This window comes from Lathyrus oleraceus, chromosome 7 (assembly GCF_024323335.1).
Source record: "Lathyrus oleraceus cultivar Zhongwan6 chromosome 7, CAAS_Psat_ZW6_1.0, whole genome shotgun sequence".
NCBI lineage: Eukaryota > Viridiplantae > Streptophyta > Magnoliopsida > Fabales > Fabaceae > Lathyrus > Lathyrus oleraceus.
In genome coordinates this window covers 147,606,834-147,632,294 of record NC_066585.1, presented here as the reverse complement: position 1 = coordinate 147,632,294, position 25,461 = coordinate 147,606,834, and positions in this window count along the sequence as shown.

Genomic DNA, 25,461 nt, shown 5'->3' with positions numbered 1-25,461 from the left:
GTTACCGTTTGAGAATTGGTTTAGCTGGTTGGTGAAGACGTTACTCAAGCCGTGGTTACCGTTTGAGAATTGGTTTAGTTGGTTGGAAAATCAGCATCAACATTGCAAGAATCAGCTAGCCTCAAGTCGTGGTTACCGTTTGAGGATTGGTTTCGCCGGATGGTGAAGATGTTACTCCGAGGAGTTCGGCATCATGATTCTGAATCAACAGTATTCCCCAGTAGTGCAATATGGGAGGAAGAGTTTCTGTCGGGCGGAGATGGAAATGAAAATCAAAGAAGTTTTGGGGTCCAAGAAAAAGAAAAAGATCAATCAACGAAGTACCAGGGTTCAAAAAAAAAAGAGACGAAAAAAGAAGTCAGAAAGTTCTGGGGTTCAAGAAAAGCAAAAAATATAATAATCCCGAGCTGAGCGCAAATTGGTCGTTCACAGTGGATTAAGTAGGGATGACATGCTCATGGCTTATTACCCCCAGCATAGGTCGTTGGCCCGCGTGCCGCCTCATTTATCACTTTTTCTTATTTCTGCCGATGCTGACAGGCATGAAGTTTTCCGATGTTCATATCGAAGAAGTTTTCGACGGTCAGGTTAAAGCACTTGTGGCACTCAGGCCAGTTTTCCGATGTTCAGATCGAAGAAGTTTCCGACGCTCAGGTTGAAGCAATTGTGGCACTCAGGCCAGTTTTCAGATGTTCAGATCGAAGAAGTTTCCGACGTTCAGGTTGAAGTACTTGTGGCACTCAGGCCAGTTTTCCGATGTTCAGATCAAAGAAGTTTCCGACGCTCAGGTTGAAGCACTTGTGGCACTCAGGCCAGTTTTCCGATGTTTAGATCGAAGAAGTTTCCGACGTTCAGGTTGAAGTACTTGTGGCACTCAGGCCAGTTTTCCGATGTTCAGATCGAAGAAGTTTCCGACGCTCAGGTTGAAGTACTTGTGGCACTCAGGCCAGTTTTCCGATGTTCAGATCGAAGAAGTTTCCGATGCTCAGGTTGAAGCACTTGTGGCACTCTGGCCAGTTTTCCGATGTTCAGATCGAAGAAGTTTCCGACGTTCAGGTTGAAGTACTTGTGGCACTCAGGCCAGTTTTCCGATGTTCAGATCGAAGAAGTTTCCGACGCTCAGGTTGAAGTACTTGTGGCACTCAGGCCAGTTTTCCGATGTTCAGATCGAAGAAGTTTCCGACGTTCAGGTTGAAGCACTTGTGGCACTCAAGCCAGTTTTCCGATGTTCAGATCGAAGAAGTTTCCGACGTTCAGGTTGAAGCACTTGTAGCACTCAGGCCAGTTTTCCGATGTTCAGATCGAAGAAGTTTCCGACGTTCAGGTTGAAGCACTTGTGGCATTCATGTCAGATCGAAGAAGTTTCCGACGCTCAGGTTGAAGTACTTGTGGCACTCAGGCCAGTTTTCCGATGTTCAGATCGAAGAAGTTTCCGACGCTCAGGTTGAAGTACTTGTGGCACTCAGGCCAGTTTTCCGATGTTCAGATCGGAGAAGTTTCCGACGTTCAGGTTGAAGTACTTGTGGCACTCAGGCCAGTTTTCCGATGTTCAGATCGAAGAAGTTTCCGACGCTCAGGTTGAAGCACTTGTGGCACTCAGGCCAGTTTTCCGATGTTCAGATCGAAGAAGTTTCCGACGTTGAGGTTGAAGTACTTGTGGCACACAAGCCAGTTTTTCGATGTTCAGATCGAAGAAGTTTCCGACGTTCAGGTTGAAGCACTTGTGGTGTCGCAACCTGAAAAATACAGTGTGCGGAAAAACAACCGGCGAAACAAAATGACAGAAGAGTCGCCACCGTGCGTTATTCATCCCAAAGGAGGGAAAGGAAACGCTCGAAGTAAACCTGAAAAAGGAAAGGACAAGACGGGGTCTCGCAACCAAATCTTGGGTTCGGGAGTCGGTTATGCGAAGGGAAGGTATTAGCACCCCTACGCATCCGTAGTACTCTACGGGATCCACTTTTGTGGTTTTTGTCTAAAGGGTGTGGGTTTACCTAATGTGTTTATTTACTAAAAAGGTTAAGAGAAATGACTCGCGCGGATGTCGCATCCACTGCATACGTATCTCATCTGAATATGAGAATCAGAGTCTTCGTAGCTCGGCTGACCTATGGGTTACGGGATGTGTATTGGGTTTTGGACGAACGACGTCACTATGCAATCTACCGGATGCTCGACCTTTGGAGACTTACTCGCCTGTAGTAGAAGGAATAAACGTGTTGCTTTGGGTTTTAGGGTTTGGGATGCTCGAGGGCAAACAGGCAGTCCTTGACGAAGGAACCGCGCTACATGTGGGGATATGAATACAAAACACAAAACATGTATCTCAAAGTAAAATGCCACCAAGGGGCTCAAACATTGCCTCCTATCAAGGTCTTCCAGCTAAGAAAGCAGTAAAATGCGGGAAAAATGTAAAAGTACCACGCGGATAAAGATCCGAAGTAACAGCAATTAGAGGAATGGGAAACCCTGAGATCCTTCCAAGCTAACATCATCAAAGAAAGTGGGTCAGTACAGGTAATCGGAATGAACCTCCAGGGGTTATCCCACAAATAAAGTGGGAAACCATGCAAGTTATCCCTGTAAAAGTCATGTGCCTTCACAAAAACTCAACAAAAGGGTTAGTGAAACAAGATAGGGTAACCAAGAGTTGCCCCCAAATCAAAATGTAACCACATGAATAATTCCATCAAAATTCACAAAAAGCTCACAAAAAGCAACCAAGGGTAGGAGGCCTAAACCTCTTGTCAAACACATGCATCAAAAGGGTATCAAATTCACCCATAATACCTCATACATTTAGAGCATTCAAATTAAAGGCATAAAGATGATGGATATAGGGCAAACCTAATTGGAGAGCTTGATTGAAATTGAGTTGCACCCGTGAGGTTTACAAAACAATCTTTAGGGTTTATGTGAGGCAGAGGTGATTCTGTGCAGTTGAGTTCCCTTCAGGGTTTGGAGGCTGCTCTGAACTCTGTTAGTTCTTCTCTCACTATCTTTTTCCTCAGGGTTTTGTTCCAAGGAAACCTCAGAGTATTTTTGCTTCTCCCTTTTCTCAAGTGAAGCCTTGGTATTTATAGACTGAATTCCATGACTTTGTGGGCTCAAATGAGAGAGACCCAAGTCCAAAAAAAAAAAAGTTTGTTATATTTTATTTATTTATTTAATTAATTTTATTTATTTATTTATTTTTAACTTTTTTTTTTTCATTTTTTTTTGTGTTTTTTTTGTTTTTTTTTCCAGGAAAAATGAAGGGTAAATTTTGGGGTATTACAGCTGCCCCTATTCAATCAACTGGAGACCTGGAAAGAAGATGGCAGCTGCTTTCGTACTTTCGAGGTATCAAGGGATTGAATACAATAAAAGCCCAAAAATTTGCACTGAAGTGAAGTGAAGTGACAATGCCTATCAGAATCGGCAAAGAGGTGGCCTTGAAAGAAGAATCCGTCTGGTACGGTAAGAGTCAGTCTGAATATCGAAAAAGAATGTTAAACTGGATACCAAAATAAATGGTAACACAGAAATAACCATGGCCTGAATGCCGCTCATCAGTCTGAATACTGGAAAGGACTTCGATCTGAACATCTGAAAATTGGTCTGAATGCCACAAGTCGCATCGACCTGAACGTCGGAAACTTCTTCGATCTGAACATCGGAAAGACTTGGCCTGAATGCCACTTCGATCTGAATATCGGGAAAACTGGCCTGAATGCCACTTCGATCTGAATATCGGAACACTAGCCTGAATGCCACTTCGATCTGAATATCGGAACACTTGCCTGAATGCCACTTCGGTCTGGATACCAGAAAACTGGCCTGAATGCCACTTCGGTCTGGATACCGGAAAACTGGCCTGAATGCCACTTCGGTCTGAATACCGGAAACTGGCCTGAATGCCACTTCTGTCTGATTACCGGAAAAACTTCATGCCTGTCAGCATCGGCAGAAATATGGAAAGATAATAGAGGCGGCGCATGGGCCAATGACACTTGCTGGGGATAACCAAGGTGGGTCATGAACAATCTTCAGTTTGAGTACTGGAAACAACTTCTAGCTTATCACTTGGGATACCGAGAATGTTTTATGCTTACATGCGTATGTTTGAATCTTTCAATGGCGTAATGCTCCATGAAAATGGAAATGCTACGCGATTTGGGAGGATGCAATGCAATATGATTCTACATGCAGGGATGCGAAATGCTGGGTAGAATGCCAAGCTGAGGCAAGGGGATCTACTGGGGAAATGATCACCATCTTCTGGACCCTGGCAAGGCTGTTGGAGATGCACATCGCAAAGAATTATGTGGGGAAATGACCCGCCACACGGTGTTCTAGCAATGACGAAATACCGAGATTCTGACTGGGGAGAGAACGACACTGAAAACCTGCTGTTGGGGAAAGCGATAGTGGTTCTGGCAACCACGATTTGCGAGAGATGACTCAGCAAGGGAAGCAAACACCGATACGGTACCGAGGTTCTGCTTCAAGGAAAGAAACCATGGATCTGGCATTGGGATTATCGATCTGGCCTCGAACTCTAAGGAGCAGCCACTTCTGCTGGGAAGATACAGTCTGGCACTGTCAACTCCGCTGGGGGTATACAATCTGGCACTGTCAACTCTACTGGGGAGTGTATATTCTGAAACAACCGCTTGGGGAAGTACAGTGGTGAGAACCTGCTGGGGATTGAAGAATCCAACACTCTGATCAGCTCTGCAGGGATAAGACACCGGATTCGTCTGTTGGTGACCTCACTGGGGAAGATATTCACGATCATCTGCAAGGGGATTTTAAGGAAATGCCCCGAGGGTATCTGTTCTGAATAGACGATCCAAAGCACTTAAAATTTACAACAATTTTAAATGTTTATTGAGCATGTACCTGTAAAGCCCTTATGTGTCATGATGCAATGTTTATCAAAAATTCGGACGTCATTTTTGCAAACAAAACAGTAAAATGAAAATGAAAACAGAGATATATTGAATAACATGATTTTATTGATTGAATGGCCTCCGAATAGGCATTTACATCAGGAAGCAATCCCTGGAAAGAGGTAATCGCACAAAAGATAAAAACAGAAATTAATCTAATGGCAATGTGAAATGGATTTCTATTGGGTTCCAATTCTGCTATGACTTGCCCGTCTTTAAGATCCTCCAGATAATCAGCCTTCTGAAAAGGTGATTGGACTGTTTCCTACCTTTCGAAAATTTCCAGTCATCGACATGAGATGAGATTCAGAACTAACTCAGAACGCAGTCATTCGCTTAATCCCTAACTTTTGCCTGGATCACCCTTTTCGGGTTTTCAATCCACCGGGATACCCATTTTTGCCTAAGTTGCCTTTTCAGGTTTTCAACTTACCGGGTGTACGATCTTTTCATTTTTAATCCCTAATTTTTGCCCGAACCTTTTCATTTTCTTGGTTCGTCGGGATGCCCATTTTTGCCTGGACTATTCTTTTTACTGTCCAGCGGGTCTATTTTATGCCAAGTATTTTTTAACTGCGTCTGAGTTCACAGGGGAAGTGAAGTTTTCACCATTCATAGTTGCAAGCATTAAGGCCCCACCATCAAAAACCTTGGTGACAATATACGGTCCATCATAGTTAGGAGTCCACTTGCCCCTGTGATCTGTCTGAGGAGGAAGGATCCTTTTCAACACTAAATCTCCGACTTGGAAACAACGAGGACGCACTTTCTGATCAAAGGCTCTCTTCATCCGACTTTGATACATCTGCCCATGACAAATGGCTGCCATTCGCTTCTCTTCGATAAGACTCAACTCATTGAACCTTGTCCGAATCCATTCGGCTTCGTCTAACTTGACATCCAACAAGACTCTTAGAGAAGGAATCTCCACTTCAACAGGTAGGACTGCTTCCATACCATACATCAGGGAGTAAGGGGTTGTCCCGGTCGACGTACGTACTGAAGTACGGTACCCATGCAAGGCGAAAGGTAGCATCTCATGCCAATCTCTGTACGTGACGACCATCTTCTGCACAATCTTCTTTATGTTCTTATTTGCCGCCTCAACAGCGCCGTTCATCTTAGGGCGGTAAGGGGAAGAATTGTGATGCTGAATGTTGAAGTTCTGACACAACTCCTTCATCATTTTGTTGTTGAGATTAGAACCATTATCAGTAATGATTCTTTCGGGAATCCCATAGCGAAAAATGATTTCTTTTTTGATGAAACGGGCAACCACATGTCTGGTGACATTCGCGAACGATGTTGCCTCGACCCACTTGGTGAAATAGTCGATGGCAACAAGGATGAAGTGATGCCCATTGGAAGTAGTCGGTTCAATCTTTCCAATCATGTCAATGCCCCACATAGAAAACGGCCACGGCGAAGTCATCACATTTAGAGGATTTGGCAGTACATGCACCTTATCAGCATAAATCTGGCATTTATGACACTTCCGAGCATATTTGAAGCAATCTGATTCCATGGTCATCCAGTAATAACCCGCTCTCAACAATTTCTTAGCCATTGCATGTCCACCAGCATGAGTACCGAAGGAACCTTCATGAACTTCCTGCATTAACATGTCCGCCTTGTGTTTGTCCACGCATCTGAGCAAAACCATGTCGAAGTTCCTCTTATACAGCACATCGTCTTTGTTCAAGAAGAAACTGCCTGCCAATCTTCTCAAAGTCTTTCTGTCATTGTTGGATGCCCCTGCAGGGTACTCTTGATTCTTCAGAAAATACTTGATATCATGATACCAGGGCTTGTCATCGACTACCAGTTCAGCAGCAAACACATACGCGGCCCTGTCAAGGCGCATCACATCGATCCTGGGAGCATGGTTCCAACGAATTACCTTGATCATGGAGGATAGAGTAGCAAGTGCGTCTGCTATCTGGTTCTCATCACGAGGTATATGATACAATTTTACTGTTGTGAAGAAAGTCAACAGTCTTCTCGTGTAGTCTCTGTAGGGGACCAGAGTGGGCTGGAGAGTATTCCAATCACCATTCACTTGATTGATCACCAGAGCCGAATCTCCGAAGATGTCCAGAGTCTTGATTCTCAGATGAATGGCTTGCTCAATACCCAAAATACAGGCCTCGTACTCAGCTTCATTATTTGTGCACTCAAAAGTCAAACGAGCGGTGAAAGGTATGTGGGCACCTTTCGGAGTAGTAATAACAGCGCCAATTCCACTTCCTCTAGCATTGACAGCCCCATCAAACAACAAAGTCCACTTTTCATTTGGATCAGGTCCCTCCTCAACAACTGGCTCTTCACAGTCTTTCATCTTGAGGAACATGATGTCTTCATCAGGGAATTCAAACTTCATCGGCTCATAATCATCAATCGGCTGCTCGACAAGATAGTCTGACAGAATACTCCCTTTGATGGCTTTCTGGGATGTATACTGGATATCATACTCTGTTAAAATCATCTGCCAACGGGCAACACGTCCGGTGAGAGCCGGCTTCTCAAAGATATACTTCACTGGATCCATCTTAGAAATTAACAAGGTAGTATGGTTCAACATATACTGTCTCAGTCGGCGAGCAGCCCAGGCCAAAACACAACAAGTTTTCTCAAGCTGCGAATATTTGATTTCACAGTCGGTAAACTTTTTTCTAAGGTAGTATATGGCATGCTCTTTTCGACCAGACTCGTCATGCTGTCCCAATACACACCCCATCGAGTTCTCGGTCACTGACATGTACATTATCAGAGGTCTCCCAGGAACTAGAGGTATAAGGATTGGAGGTTTCTGTAGATACTCTTTTATCTTCTCGAAAGCCCTTTGACAATCTTCATTCCACCTGATAGCCTGATCTTTCCTCAACAATTTGAAAATTGGCTCACACGTGGCTGTTAGGTGAGAGATGAACCTTGCAATGTAGTTCAACCTCCCTAAGAAACTACGGACTTGCTTCAATGTTCTTGGCTCTGGCATTTCCTGTATTGCTTTCACTTTGTCAGGATCCACCTCAATCCCTTTTCCGCTAACGATAAAACCCAGCAATTTTCCCGATCTCACCCCGAAAGTGCACTTGTTCGGATTAAGTCTCAGTTTGAATTTCCTCAAACGCTCAAACAGTTTCTGCAAATTCACCAAATGTTCTTCTTCTGTCTGAGATTTGGCAATCATATCGTCCACATAAACCTCGATTTCATGATGAATCATATCATGGAACAGAGTCACCATAGCTCGTTGATATGTTGCTCCGGCATTTTTCAGACCAAACGGCATCACCTTGTAGCAGAAGGTGCCCCATGGGGTTATGAAAGTTGTCTTTTCCATGTCTTCTGGTGCCATCTTGATTTGGTTATAGCCAGAAAAGCCATCCATGAAGGAGAATACCGAGAACTGAGCTGTATTATCCACCAAAACGTCGATGTGAGGTAATGGGAAATCATCTTTAGGGCTAGCTCTGTTCAGATCCCGGTAGTCGACACACATCCGTACCTTTCCATCCTTCTTAGGTACTGGGACGATGTTTGCAACCCATGGCGGATAATTGGTGACTGCTAGAAACCCTGCATCCAACTGCTTTTGTACTTCTTCCTTTATCTTGACAGCCATCTCTGGTCTTGTTCTTCTGAGCTTCTGCTTGACCGGAGGACAACCTTCTTTGAGAGGCAAGCGGTGTACCACGATGTCTGTGTCCAGCCCAGGCATGTCCTGATAAGACCAGGCAAAGATGTCAACGTATTCTTGCAGCAATTCAATCAGCCCTTTCTTCACATTGTCTTCTAAAGCAGCCCCTATCTTGATTTCTCTCTTGGCGTCCTCGGTGCCGAGATTAATCACTTCAACAGACTCTTGATGCGGTTGAATAACCCTTTCCTCTTGTTTTATTAACCTGGTAAGCTCTTCAGGGAGTTCACAGTCTTCATCACCCTCTTCTTCAGCTTGAAAGATTGGATTTTCAAAGTCGAAACGAGCCGTAGCAGAAATGTTATCAATAGGATCCAGTGATGTGCATCTGCATGAGTGATGGTATGTGCTTATGAGTGTGAACAAGAAGTGAAAACTAAATAAAACATTGCCATTTTTTTTATTTTGAAAAACTGCAAAAATAGAAAGACAGGGAACGAAATATTTGAATGCAAAAATACGTCCTTTATTTATGATAAAAATGCAAGTGTCACATAGACGGGCCCTACAATGAGTCATTACGCCCTGGGCGGAACGTAAGACTTGGATATGCATAAATAAACAAAGAAAATTACTCTTCAAGAAGAGTGACTTGGATAATCTCTTCAGAAGACCAATTGTTGATGACTTCACCCCGGACCCTCGGACGTACCCAGTTATCGATGTCACAATCACTATCCCCATCTTCATCGTTGACCGCAGAGACCTGGCTGGGAATCACAAAATTAACAGGAACAACATCTGCGAATTCATTAGTAGCATCTTCAAACCCTTCTTCCTCAACCCCTTCCACAGACTCTTGGACAGACAAATCTTCAACCTGGAGGATACCTTTGTCGAGCAAGGCCTGGATACCCTGCTGTAGCTTCAAACAACCTCCACTCTGAGTGGCACAATCCAAACAACCCTTCCCACAACCGGGGAAAACATCGGCCTTCAGCAAGCATCCTCTGATATCCAACAATGGAGTCTTCAATTTCAACACATCCTTAATGGACTTGGCTTTTCCCTCTATCATGTTAACGTTCGCACCACCATGCTGGGACATGGGATTGTTAACGACATTCGGAGCCGGTGCAAGGTCGATGGCCTTTGAATCTATGAGGTCCTGAACTACGTGCTTAAAAGCTTTACAGTTCTTAATATTGTGGCCAGGTGCCCCAGAGTGGAAGCTACACCTAGCGTTGGCGTCGTAACCCACCGGAAGTCTACCAACAGGAGGAGCCAGAGTGCGCAGTTGCACAAGTTGTAGTTGTTGAAGACTAGAAAGCAACTGAGCGTACGACATTGGAAGGGTGTCGAAACGCCGGTCCATCATCCTTTGCCTCTGTTGATAAGAGGGTCTGTTACCCGGTTGTTGCTGCTGTTGGTACTGAGCTGGTTGAGGTTGTGATTGTTGTTGTTGTAGTGGCGCTGCAGCTGGAATGGTCACAGCCGCAACATACGGTTGCTTTCTGAAAATTATTCCTCCGGTTATCCCTGTTCTGATAAGAAGATATGGCATTTGCATCCCCTTCTCTCCTCTTCTGTCCCTGAATGAACGACTTCTTCACCCCTGATGAGGATCCACCTCCACTCTGGCTCTTATAGGTCTTTAGGTAATTCTCCACCCTTTCTCCAGTAGAGACCACATCAGCAAAGTTGGAGGCATTGCACCCCACCAGACGCTCCAGATAAGGTCCAGGCAGCGTATTCATGAACATGTTGGCCATTTCCTTTTCCAACATAGGAGGCTGAACACGGGAAGATGTATCCCTCCAGCGTTGAGCGTATTCCCTGAAGCACTCATTGCTTTTAAGAGACAAATTCTGAAGTTGAGTTCTGTCCGGAGCCATGTCTGCATTATACTGATACTGCTTCACGAAAGCCTCTGCCAAATCCCTCCAGCAACGGATGTGGGCTCTGTCCAGCCTCATATACCATTCCAAGGATGCCCCAGCTAGGCTATCCTGGAAGAAGTACATAAGTAGCTTCTCGTCATCAGAGTATGCAACCATTTTACGGAAATAGGCTTGCACGTGAGTTTTGGGGCAAGAGCTGCCATGGTATTTGTCAAATATCGGGACCTTGAATTTCGGTGGCACCCTCACACCTGGGACCAGCCCCAAGTCAGCAACATCTACTCCCAGAGGATTCTGCCCTTCCACTGCTTTCAACCTCTCTTCCAATCTTCTAAACATGGGGTCCATGCCAAAGTCTTCCTGAAGCAAGGGAAACTGATCATCCTGACCATCCTGAATGGGTTGTTGATCTAGGTTGACATGCGGGATCGGGATAGGCCCCGGTCCATTGGGACCATTAGCCTCTCCAGCTGGAGGATCCGCCAACGTCTCTGGTTGAGTAATAGGGGGATCCCTCTGTACCAACAATCTAAGCTCCTGATGTCCTTGAGCCACCCCTTGAACCAAATCCATGAATTGATTCATGCGAATCTTCATCTCGGCGAGCTCTGCTTGTAGGCTCTCCATCGCTCTCTGTTGATTCCTTCGGGTACCGTATCGGTGAATGCCTGAGTCAGCTATCTTGCTGATGGAACACCAAACAACTGAGAACACTGTGGCGGTACCTATTATGCAAGACATGCGGATGACTATGCAAATGCAATGACATGTTTATCAAATCCAAAAGGTATTCTACCCCCTTGAAATGGATAAACATGTGTTAAATGATATGAATGCAAACGATGTGATGATGTGAATGCGGTGCAGTGGTATGTCAATCAGGATTGCTGTATCTGCTTGAACATCTGTCGGGTTACACTGTCTGAAGAGAAAACCACTGAGGAATATAATACAAGATCAAAGCTCTGCTCTAGAAAACCGGGTTGGTTGGAGGTTAAGGTTTCCTGAATTTAGCCCGCCCCTCACTGGTAGGTTCTAAGAACAGAAGTTCGTCAACTTCAGCCCTTCAGTCGCGAATAATACGTTTACCACTGAAGGTTTGGCATTATTACGGGATAAAAGACCTCCACTGACTCCCCTCAACAGAACATCCTAAAGCAAGTTCCCAGTCTCGGGGTCCTCGGATTGATCAGCGAGAATGCGCCCACCAGAGCTAACATAATCACGTCTCGGAGGAGAGGCCTCGACTGAGTTCTCGGGAAATGGTCACCAGAGTCGACGATTTCTAGAGGAACATCATGTCGTTACGGAACATCCGTAGGACATAATATATCCAAGAGAAACCTCGTCTGGGTGTGGTTCTTCACGAACGACTTAACGTAGCAACATGCCACGCAAGCCTCATGATAATCCACTCTAAAACCTGTGTGTACACTCAAGCCTGGGTAATGGGCTTATCTCTCGTAGAACATCCCATCCCAACAAACAAACAACAACTCCAACAGATACAGCAGATGAATGCAAGCAAGTAAGTAAATAAATGTACAAAAGCATGAACACCCAATGAACAAGAAATCACACGAGCTAGGAGGGACTCGCTTAGGGAAGATGGACCAGCAAGAGGTCAACTTCTTAGTGTCCCCAGCAGAGTCGCCAGCTGTCGCAACCTGAAAAATACAGTGTGCGGAAAAACAACCGGCGAAACAAAATGACAGAAGAGTCGCCACCGTGCGTTATTCATCCCAAAGGAGGGAAAGGAAACGCTCGAAGTAAACCTGAAAAAGGAAAGGACAAGACGGGGTCTCGCAACCAAATCTTGGGTTCGGGAGTCGGTTATGCGAAGGGAAGGTATTAGCACCCCTACGCATCCGTAGTACTCTACGGGATCCACTTTTGTGGTTTTTGTCTAAAGGGTGTGGGTTTACCTAATGTGTTTATTTACTAAAAAGGTTAAGAGAAATGACTCGCGCGGATGTCGCATCCACTGCATACGTATCTCATATGAATATGAGAATCAGAGTCTTCGTAGCTCGGCTGACCTATGGGTTAGGGGATGTGTATTGGGTTTTAGACGAACGACGTCACTATGCAATCTACCGGATGCTCGACCTTTGGAGACTTACTCGCCTGTAGTAGAAGGAGTAAACATGTTGCTTTGGGTTTTAGGGTTTGGGATGCTCGAGGGCAAACAGGCAGTCCTTGACGAAGGAACCGCGCTACATGTGGGGATATGAATACAAAACACAAAACATGTATCTCAAAGTAAAATGCCACCAAGGGGCTCAAACATTGCCTCCTATCGAGGTCTTCCAGCTAAGAAAGCAGTAAAATGCGGGAAAAATGTAAAAGTACCACGCAGATAAAGATCCGAAGTAACAGCAATTAGAGGAATGGGAAACCCTGAGATCCTTCCAAGCTAACATCATCAAAGAAAGTGGGTCAGTACAGGTAATCGGAATGAACCTCCAGGGGTTATCCCACAAATAAAGTGGGAAACCATGCAAGTTATCCCTGCAAAAGTCATGTGCCTTCACAAAAACTCAACAAAAGGGTTAGTGAAACAAGATAGGGTAACCAAGAGTTGCCCCCAAATCAAAATGTAACCACATGAATAATTCCATCAAAATTCACAAAAAGCTCACAAAAAGCAACCAAGGGTAGGAGGCCTAAACCTCTTGTCAAACACATGCATCAAAAGGGTATCAAATTCACCCATAATACCTCATACATTTAGAGCATTCAAATTAAAGGCATAAAGATGATGGGTATAGGGCAAACCTGATTGGAGAGCTTGATTGAAATTGAGTTGCACCCGTGAGGTTTACAAAACAATCTTTAGGGTTTATGTGAGGCAGAGGTGATTCTGTGCAGTTGAGTTCCCTTCAGGGTTTGGAGGCTGCTCTGAACTCTGTAGTTCTTCTCTCACTATCTTTTTCCTCAGGGTTTTGTTCCAAGGAAACCTCAGAGTATTTTTGCTTCTCCCTTTTCTCAAGTGAAGCCTTGGTATTTATAGACTGAATTCCATGGCTTTGTGGGCTCAAATGAGAGAGACCCAAGTCCAAAAAAAAAAAAAATTTGTTATATTTTATTTATTTATTTAATTAATTTTATTTATTTATTTATTTTTAACTTTTTTTTTTCAGGAAAAATGAAGGGTAAATTTTGGGGTATTACATGTGGCACTCAGGCCAGTTTTCGGATGTTCAGATCAAAGAAGTTTCCGACGTTTAGATTGAAGCACTTGTGGCACTCAAGCCAGTTTTCCGATGTTCAGATCGAAGAAGTTTCCGACGTTCAGGTTGAAGCACTTGTAGCACTCAGGCCAGTTTTCTGATGTTCAGATCGAAGTAGTTTCCGACGTTCAGGTTGAAGCACTTGTGGCATTCATGTCAGCTTTCCAGTATTCAGACTGAAGTGGCGTTCAGGCCAATCTCTCGATGTTCAGACCAATATTGATAATCTTATATATTCCGATACTCAGATCGAAGTCATCTCCAGTATTCAGACTGATGAGCGGCGTTCAGGCCATGGTTATTCCTGTGTTACCATTTATTTTGGTATTCAGGTCAACATTCTTTTTGGTATTCAGGCCGACTTTCACCGTACCAGACGAATTCTTCTTTTAAGATCACTTCTTTGCCGATTCTGACAAGCATTGTTAATTATTCCCCAGCGGAGCGCAAATTGTTCGTCTGTTCTTGGTATTCAATCACTCTTCACCCTGATCATCCGAAAGCCGAGGCTGTTCATATCGACAGGTTCAAAGTGGATTGAATAGGGGCAACTGTAACACCTCAAAATTTTCCCTCCTCTTCTTGGGACTAGTTTAGCATATTGCATTTCATGTTTTAGGACATTAGGCATTTGCATATTGCATATCATGTGGAAATAATGAAGTCATCCTCCAAAGTCTTTTCAGAGATGGAGAAGTGATATAATTCAAGCTTGAGGGTTTCTATGGACTGATTGTCAACCATCTGAGGGTGTGCACTTCAATTAGGGTTTTCCTAATCCTTCAAAGGTTGAGAATTATCTTGGTTGCAAGGATATATTGCCATCATCATGGTTCTATCGTCATCAAGGGTCTCATGATTCATGTTCAGTTTCCTCTGGATTAAGGGTTTTGACCTCTGGTCAACCCTAATCAGTGCCATTCTTTCAGCCAGGCTTTTCAAGGAGTTGAGGAATTCTATTGAGATGGAGATCACATGGTTATGTTAAAGAGCTTATATGAGCTAGGGTTTCATTTCTGAGCCAATTCCTCAAATGGTAGAGGCTCAAGCTGATCAGAGCATGTCAATGTCATCTGAGGACCTATACAATCAACTGTGCTAGAGCTGAGGGCTATGAGGTGGGGAGATGAGTTGAGATACCTCATTCATGTTCAAAAGAGGTTCATTTGTCATTCCAAACATATATCTTGAAGATTTTGAAGTCAGGGCAAAAGTTTCCCAAAATGGAAAGTGACCTATAATTGCAAGTTTCCAAAAATGGCACGTTTTTGGTTCACATTCAACTTAACTTTCCAACATCAAAGAAGCTTCAAATGAATTTTTGTCGAACATGAAAGTTGAAGATCTTTCTCTCCTCTTTCCAAAAAGTCCTATTTCATGAATTTATGATGAATGGTTAAGAAGTTATGGTCCAATGATTGCAAAGTATACATGGAGGTTCAACATGCCATAACTTTTGATCCAAAACTCCAATTTGAGCCACTCTTGTTGCATTATGCTCATCATGACCAAGACTTTCCAAATCCATCATTGCATTGCATGAAATAACATTACATGATCATTTGTCCATGCATGAACATTTTGGAGGGAAAATGCCTAATTCAAATTTGGTGCATTACATGAGATAAATTCCAATCCAATCTTGCTCATAAGCTGATTTTAAGTGGATTTGAGTCCTCATATGGCACTGTTCACGTAGGAATTAGCCATGCACCCTCATTATTCATTTTTGCAAAACACCTCTCATTACCCTAATCTTAATTAACCAAGTTCAGTTGTGATTAGCATGGTGATTAGTGAATGATATAAATAGTAAACCCTAACAGAATTGCTCATAATTACATTTTCTAGATCTAGAATCCATTTTCCCTCCAAAAACTCTCACAATCCAAACTTGGTTTTTTTTTTCACATAACACATCAATTTTCTTGCATATTCGTGTTCATTGATCATCCTTTAGTAGGAATCAAGCACTGGATTAAAGAAATTGGACAAGAATCGTGCACACATCAAGCTTGAAGATGAACATGGAACTTGAAGTTTGAGCTGCATTCAAGTGGATTTAAGCATCAATTTGTGCGTAGAGCTTCACCACAAGGTTGATAGAGAAGATCTGGATATTGCTGGAGCTCGAATCAACTGTTTCAACTCACTGCTATCCAAAAAGGTTTGAAATCGAATCTCACTATTTGCTATTTTATTGCCATGAACATGTAGAGTTTTTCTCACTGATGATGCTGATGTAAATAGAATTTGATTTGGTGAAGAAGTGCATGAGATATGTTGAGTTGAACTTTTGATGTGCATTATGTTTTGGATCGATCCGTGTTTGTTAGTGAGAATTAGGCTTAATGATTGTTAGATTCTTGCTCCTGGCATCGAGACGGTTCGATTGATGTACCTGTTTTAAAATTCTGGAAAATTTTTTAGGTCTTCTCCGCCTGGCTGGCTGGAGAAGACGGTGGAAACAACCACTGTCCGCCGTCTACAATTACTCCTAGGGTTTGATCCTAGGTGGCGCCACGTTCGCGCCTCATGTCCAAACCATTGGCCAAGCTCCTTTGACCATTCCACGCGTTCGGTCTTGGCTGAGTTGGCTTGCCAACTCATTAATGAAACGGCAGCGTTTTGTACAAAACGCGCCCTGAACCTCGAGTGTCTTGGTTCGATCCATGGCATTGCTATTTCTGAATTATTCTTTTTCCAAGCGCTTCTATGACCTTGTGATCCCTGGTTCGATTCCTGGGATTATTGTTTTGAAATTTTATTTTTGCTAGCGTTTCATGTGACCTTCAGAACCTGAGTTCAACACTCACCTCCAGCATATTTTCAAATTTAATCAAACCATTTTATTTCCCTCCATATTTTCTCATACATTTTATTCATATTTTGCCATATTATTTCATTCAATTTGCAAAAATCATAAAAAATAGCATGTTAATCCAAATTGCTCCCAATTTTTTTCCACTTGATTGTATTGATGACTTTTATTTTTAGATGTCATTTGTGTGAATTCACTGGTTCTGGATTTTTAATTGAGATTGTGTGTTTGAACATGTATGCAAAACTACCATGCTTCATTCAATTGATTGTGAAATGCTCATTAATTGCCCAATTGCCATGAAATTTAACATGCTTATTCCTAACATGTTACATGTCTTTCGAGCTTTTGTTTGGCATTTTTAGCATATTCCATCTCTGTTTTGGACACATCGATGTATGGTGTGACAATGTGTGTCACACATTTTGATGTTGCTCTTGTCCATTTTCATATACATGTCAATTGAGCTTTTCTGATTCCAATTTTTTGCATGATGCTTGTGTTTAACATGTTGTATGCACATAAATTTTTTCATGATTATTGGACTCATTTCTGTTTTAATGTGGATTTTTTATGTTTGATATCCAATTGTGTGCATTGTGATTGCCTTTGCCTTATCTTGTTCATTAGATGGCTTTGCTTATTGATTTGGATTTGATCCTTTTTAGGACATGTTCTTACTTGATTAAATATGCTTCATGTTGAACATTAACTTCTGTTTTGACTTTTTGCTTCGCCTTTGACCCTAGTCTTTGTACTAGTGGTTTGTACTCACCAATTGTGTTTGATGTTTCAGGTGTTTAGCACTAATGATTGGTTTGGCCTCATTTCTTGAGATGCCAATTACTTTGGTCACTAACCCTTGCTGTTTTGTAGGTCATTTGAAATGATGAAACAATTTGAGTTGCTTGCACTTTATGCCTTGCTTGGTGTAACACTGTTGATTGGTTTTGTCTGTTTTCTGTTTGTTTGTCTGAGTTATTAATTGACTAGCCTTTTGTACAGGTACTTTAGTCGCTTTTAGCTCTTGCTTGAGCTTTGCTTTGGCTTGTGGTTGGCGTACCACTTAGGTAACCTCTCTAACTCCATGTAGTCTGGAAGCCCTGTCGTTTTCTTTTGGCAGGCATTTGGCTGAAGTCCTCCTTAAGAGGCAATGTTTGTGATTGTTTATATTTGTGCTAAAGACCTCCTTGTTGAGGCATGGTTACATGTTAAGACCTCCTAAGTGAAGAGGCAATTGGCAGATAGAAGGGATTTGCAATCAATCCCCTGCTATTCAGTTGAGTCTTTCATTATGCTCGCACTACGTGCTGATGCTCTTGAATAAACACCCAAAATCTTGTATAGAGTCAGTCAGGTGGAATAGGGTCCCTCATTCTGGACCCCCACACCTTCTTTGTCTTGAGCTCACCCAGGCCAGGGTTAAGAGCTTGAGGACTCATCCTCAGTACCATTTTGATCTGCTCACCCTGACGTTCAATGTCAGTGGTTAAGAGCTCCAGATTACCATTGCATTCAGGCTTGTTTGTCGAGGTTGACATGACCCCTTGACTAAAGCCCACCCTTGTGTGAAGCCTATTGTTTGTATATAGAGTGTGATGATTGCTTTTGATATGTTTATCTGCTTTCCACTTCTCATCTCCTTTTCTGTAGGAGTCGTATGGTCAACTTCCAAGGAAGTTGAACGTATGTAGAGATAGACTTGAGTTGACTCACTTCCTGTGTGAGTCAAACTCTTGTTAGAGACCTCAACCTAGGGTTATAATTTGCATGACGACTATTAGGCTCGAGTCAGTCTCCCTTTTAGTTTGTTATTCCCTTGGTCTCTGGTTAGGAGAATTTCTCCCCTGTTAAGGGGAACTACGTCGCCCTGATCCTCATACCAGATGAGGTACGTAGGCAGGAGATCGTGCGAGATCTCTCCGGGCAACCTTTTTTGTTTTTGCGTGTGTTTTGTGCACCCTTTTTCTTTTTGCGTGTGTTTTGCTTGATAATTTCTAAGCTCGAGTTCCAGACTCCCTTTTAGTTTGTCAATTTGCTTTCTACCTTTGGTGTTCGTTGGTTAGCGATTGCTTGTTTGTTTGGAGTCGGATGTAAGCCCATTGATTGGCATTCAGTTTCCTTGTGCTGTTTGTTGGGAGTTGGATGTAAGCCCATCGATTGGCATTCCGTTTCCTTGTTTGCCTTTGTTTGGAGTCGGATGTAAGCCCAGCTATTGGCATTCCGTTTCCTTGTTGAGTTTCTTTTGACGTCTCAGCGTCTTTGTGTTGTGTTTTGTTTCGGCGTGCGTTAGCCGAACTACGACAGCTCTGATTCTCATTCCAGATGAGATACGTAGGCATAGGATGCGATATCCTAGCGAGCCTGTTCCCCATTTCCCTGAACTACGTCGACTCTGATGTTTGTTTCTGACAAACTACGTAGGCCCAGGATGCGACATCCTGCCGAGTCCGTTTCCTCCGTTTTCCCTCACCTGTCTATTTCCAGTGTGTGCATTCTTTGAGCAGTTTATCAGCAACCTTTTCCCATTCTTTTGAGCGTGGATCCCGTAGAGTACGACGGACGTGAGGGGTGCTAATACCTTCCCCTTGCGTAACCGACTCCCGTACCTTGCAATCTCTGGTCGTAAGACCATTCCTTTCCCTTTTTCAGGTTTACTTCGAGCGTTTCCTTTCCCTCCTTTGGGATAAATAACGCATGGTGGCAGCTCTGTGTGTTTTTTCCGCCGGTTGTTTTTCGCGTTGTGACAATGTGGCCTAATCTCAATCATACTCATGTTAATCTTTCAATCAACTAGCATTAGGACTTTGAGATGTCATTGGCCAATTGAAATGAATGGATGAAGAAGGAGAATTAGATGAAGAGGGGAAGGGATGAATGAGATCATAAATTGGTCAAAGGAGGACTTTTACCAAATTAATATTATTCATTCATTTTGGGAGATGGAATGTACATTTTATCAATCCCCTAAATCTAATAATATTAACTTGACAAAGTCAAATCAACCTTGACCAAGGCCCAACAACAAATGAGAAACTCAATTAAGTCAATCCAAATGGTCAACACAATTAAAATGGCATTTATTCAATTAAAAATATTAAAATAATGTATTAAATTTAAATATATTTTGTCCAAATCCTAAAATCTCATCAAAACACCAAATAAATGGCCATGAGATTTATCATAGGTCAAACAAGGTCAAAGGACCTTGGAGAAAAAAATTCATAATTTTTGGACACTTAAAAATATTTTTAAACAATTAAAAACAAATGAAAAATCAATTAATTCATGAAAAATATTAATAATGATCCAAAATATAATTTTAATTCAGAATATGAAAGAGAAAAATATTTGAATTTTTTTGGTGAAAGTCCCATATTTTTTGGATCAATATTAAATTAATTATGAGTTATTGAAGAAAATGGAATTAAAATGAAAAAAAAAAAATCAGAAATACGTGGACCATTAAATCTCCCTCATTAATTGAGGTGGCAGATCTGATGATCCATAGCGCGCGTTCCACCAATGCCTTAGTCAAGTGCGCTGCAAACATGGTAATCGCAAAGCACGGCTAAGATTAAAACTTGGAGATTGGATCCCATGGCTCAGACCTAAGACACCTCATCACCGGAGCCAGAGCTCCGGTTGTCTTCTCCGGTGAGCTTCACCGGACTGGTCAACCTGAATCATCACCAAAATTCCAAACAGGGACATGATTTTAAAGAGAAAACATCACTAAGCACGAATATCACTTCCATTTCCTCCAATTCCAAATATATTAAGTGATATGTGGAATTGAAAAATGAGGTTCATGATCTGAGTTGCTTCGATTTGGCCTCAAAGCAACTCAATCTTCTTGCCTACATTGGTAGGACTTCAGACAACACAAGAATCAATGGAATTGAGCAAGAATCAAGGAGAATCGAAGAGTTTAAAATTTCTGCAAATTACCTTTAATGGATGTATGAGCTTGCTAGATCTTGATCTGAATCGTGCTTGGCTTCACTTCAATAGCTTACAGGAGAGGAATGGAAAGGCTTAGAATCAATGGACTCCTGGAGAATTGAATTCCAAAACAGTGGAGATTCAAGCTCAAATTCAAATGAATTTATCAGGGTTATCCTTTCAAAGTGCAGGGTTTTTAATGGGGATTCAAAGCTGGCGCAAGGTGTGTGTGAATTCTGAGCACAAGGGCCTTAATTTATAGGGAAATCCAATGATATTTGCACACTCTTTTCATTTTCCAATTTTGGCAAAATGATGCAAGCATGGTGCATGGGCGCGCATAGGCCCATGGAATGATGGTTTGAAAGTCCTAATGAATGATCAGATGCTTTGGAGATGGATTGGATTGCAAGGTACATGTGCATTGTCACTTGAAGATTGATTCATGCCAAATGATATCAGCCTGTTTAAGCCATGCGCAGCCTATGCATTTCTCATCCAAAATGCATGAATTTTAGCTCTTTGGAAAGGTGAGATCAAGAGGAACAAGTTTGATGTTGAACACTTTTTAATTTGGAGCTTGGAACTTAGAAATATATGAGGTGGAAGTTTGGAAAAATTTGACATATCAAAATTTTTCTAAGTGTCAAGCCATATGTCTTAATATTCCACCTTGATTAACTTTTTATGGGAGCTTCAAATGAGAAACGTGTCTTCATAAAAGTTGTAGCTCTCTTAAAGACCTTAAAATGGTCACATATTTCATGTCATTTGGATTTTAAATGATAGAGTTATTCATTTTTGAAGTTTGTAAAAATCACTTGATCAATGGTATAGGTCAAAAGTGACCTATAATGTAGCCTCATATCACATGTTCAAAGAAGTTGAATTAGCTCCTACTCCAAACATAAAAGTTGAAGTAGACATATTGAATTTGATTGTGAAACTTGGAAATGTTTCATCTCATAAAAATTGAGCAAGTTATGGCCTTGGGAAGTTGACTTTCAAATTAGGGTTTAGACAAAATGACCTATAATGTTTCAACATAGAAAATGATTTTCCAAGCAAAACTAGCTCTAGGTATAAACATGAAAGTTTTTTATAGTGTCATTTAGAGTAAGTTTTCTCTTGGAATCATTTTCATATGATGAAAATTGTAGGAGATAGGGTCTAGGGAGACCCAGTTTTGATAAGATGAATTCATCTGGCCAACCACCATCAACCAACTTGCTAATTTCCAATTCTTTTGACTTTCTTGGCTCATGGTAGATCACATATGAATAAGACGATGATTTTTTAAGTGTCCCTTGAGGAATTTGATTAATTGGTGAGATAGTTTTTTGGAGAAGTTACTCAAGATACCCAGTCAAACTAGGGTTTCCAAGGCAAATCACCCTCAAACTCTTGAAGCAAACTTGATCAATATAACATGTAGAGAACATTGGGACTCATATATGATGTTCATAACCATTCTCGAATCAATTATTGATTGTGCTCTTTGTTCATGAGGGTCTCAAACCCTAGATGTGATCAATGAATCAATGAGATCATGCCCTACCTATAAAAGAGTTAGGTAAATACAAAGACATATTTTTGGTATTTTGGTTAGTAAAATGATAAAATACGAGTATGATATAATCATAAAGTGCTTGGCGATCTCTCCCAAAACAAACCTAATGAAAGAGGAGTAAGAAGGATGCCAAGGTATGATCCCAATGCTAATGCTTATGATGGAGTTTCCATGAGGGATCTTAGGGTCAATATTGGGGTCTTACAACTGCCCCTATTTAAGGACATTCTAACTGAGGAGGTGAAGGTTAAAATCTCCGGCTCGACTCAGTAGAATGGGCTTAAATAACAATATAGAGAAACAAATTTTGGTCCCTAAGAAACCTCATGATGCATATGATATGAATTCAAAAGTTAATGTTCTGTGGGGAAATATTGCCACAAAGGAAAAGGAATCAGAGAGACCGAAAGTCCATAGGAGCACAATGCATTCCATAAGGAAAACTCACTGGGGAGACAAAGACTTTAGGGGGTAAAATGAGTTATGCATAGGCCAGGCTACGACTTAAAACTACTGGGGGACTCGAGGAAATCCATAAAAATGGAAAGACTCAGTTGGGGAAAAACAACAGCACCTTCAGGGGATACGAATAGGTCAGGATAAAACTGAAATACTTGACTCATGCAGGGAAAATCGATTTCACTAAGGAAATGCGCACTCAACTCAACTAGGGAAGAAATAAACTTCAACACAGGAGAAGCATAAATTTATTATCTACTATCTGTTACTGGGTAAGGAGATAATAAAGATTTGACAGAGAGAACATCTGTCACCGGTTAAGATGAACATATCAAGGATGACTCGTTGAGGAAAAGCCATGAGGAATATTCATTACCAGTTACTGGGTAAGAATAGCCTTGCTAGGAAAACTGCAGAAAATAGGATTTACAACTACCAGTTACTGGGCATAAGACCAAAGGGTGAGAGTATTCGTCATCGGTTAGGATGAACATATCAAGGATAAACTCGACAGGGAAGAAAGTTCGTCACCGGTTAAGATGAACATATCAAGGATAGACTTGCCTGGGGCTGTCAAGGAGGATACCCGTCATCGATTAGGATGAACATATCAAGGATATACCAACTGAACAAAAAGGGAATTACATCTATCGAAAACTGGATAAAAAACCGTCGGAGAGAAAACCCGTCACCGGTTAGGATGAACATATCAAGGATTAACTTTGCAAGGAGACAAAGTAGGATTTACAACTACCAGCTACTAGGTAGAATACCAATCAAATAGAAAATCCGTCACCGGTTAAAGTGAACATATCAAGGACAAACTCTGAAAAGGGGAATAAAAGCAGGGATTACATCTATCAGTTATTGGATAGAATACCAAAGAAGAGAAAATCCGTCACCGGTTAAAGTGAACATATCAAGGATAGACTCCGCTCAGGGGAACAATATGATTTACAACTACCGGTTACTGGGTAGAAAACCAACAAGGAGAAGAAAACCCGTCATCGATTAAGATTAACATATCAAGGATTAACTCTCCGGGGAACAAAAGAGTAGGAATTACAACTACCTTTTACTGGGTAGAATACCAAAGAAGAGAATATTCGTCACTGATTAAAGTGAACATATCAAGGATAGACTCCACGGGAGAAGAAAAGATATCCGTCACCGGTTAGGATGAACATATCAAGGATATACTTTTCGAAGAAAATACCCACTAGGGATACTGCTGAGGAGAAAAAAGGGGTACTTTTGCCGGGTACTGAGCAAGAAGTAACAAACCACAAACTAAGAAGAATATTACCACTTACTGGGTAATAGACTCTTAGGGGACCAAAGTATCTATCTAGGTAAGAGCTAGAAAGAAAACAGTCAATCAAGACTCAACCCAATGAGGACATAACTCAAGGGGAGTAATTCCATCAAGAAAATTTACTGGAGTAGAAACTAAAATAACAATCATCCACGAGGAAACAAACTCAGTGGGGAAACGGAGAAAGGTTGAAGTCTTTTCTGCTTAGAGGCTGACACTCTACAATTGAAGAAGGACAAACGCCTATGGGGATAAAGTACCACCATAACCGAGAATGAAAATCTCAAACAAATCAAATATGAAGATGCGGGATATGTAAATCATGAATTTATATGAATGTATATGCGTATGATATATGGTGATTATGTTGACAAAACGATCACAAAGGATACAGAGGTGTCACAAAGAAATTGAACCACCGGTACAATCCTCGGTCAATCCACAAAACCATGGAGACAAACTGCTGGAGAACAAAGAGATCAACATCTCAAAGGCTCAAACCTGGTTGGGGTAAGAGAACTGCTGAGGACAAAACATCCAAACCGTAGGGAATTTTAGGTCAACACCATAAAAATGGGAGACAACCTTACTGGGGAAGAATGAAAAAGCTGCTCAAGAAACCAGGAGGAAACTCTGACTGGGAGCAAAGATGCGACGATTGGTGGAGACACCAAAGCGATCTACTGGGGAAGATCAACACATCTTCTGATGACGATCTACCTGCTGAGGAAGAACGAACTCCGTTGGGGAGGCCAAAACTCTGTTGGAGGTGGAGAAAGAAATTCCACTGGGATGTACAACCATCTTGGCGACTTTATTGGAAAATAATACGCCACAGAGTATATGAATCAACCAACTCAGTTGGGGAAACAGAAAGAAGCTCCACTGGGGGACCAAACACTCCACCGGGGAACTGAATCCGCTAGCTGGGGACCAAAACACTCTACTGAGGAAATGAGTCAACACTGATGTCTTAGAGATACCCGAAGAGTTACTGCTTGGGAAGCCTTAGATGCTTCACACTTAAGAACTTGCTTCTCACTGAAATGATGTTGATATTCTTTTGACTTGCTTTGGAAAAGTTCTTGCTTTTATATATTTAAGAAAACTTGATTTTGATTTAAAAATTTAATTTCAAAATGATCATAATAAAATTTTAAAACTATTGGCTGAAGTAAATAAGAGTAGAAACAATTGGATAAAAGCTCAACTTTATTTATTGGAATGGTAGTCTGTAAATGACAAGACTCCATAGATTTTACAAAATTGAAAATGGTAATTTACATGGAAAAGGGTTACATTGAATACAAATGATCCTTAATCCTTCTACCAAATCTTGGCATCCATTATGCTTTTGACCGCTGCTAGAGATGAATCGATGTTGACCCTTGTGCTCAAACAAGTCTTCAAAATCACTGAAGATCAGCAGAATGCAGTTACTTGCCATAATCCCTAATTTTTGCATAAGTTTCCCCAAGGTGGAGTACTCAACTTATCGGGAAATTCTTTTCTGTTTTATGTCTCTATTTTTGCCTGGGACGCCCTTTCTGGTTTTCAATCAACCGAGACGCTCATTTTTTCCTAAGCCTCACTTTCGGGTTTTCAACTTAGTGAGCTGTTCTTTTATTTTTTTAGGCAAAGTA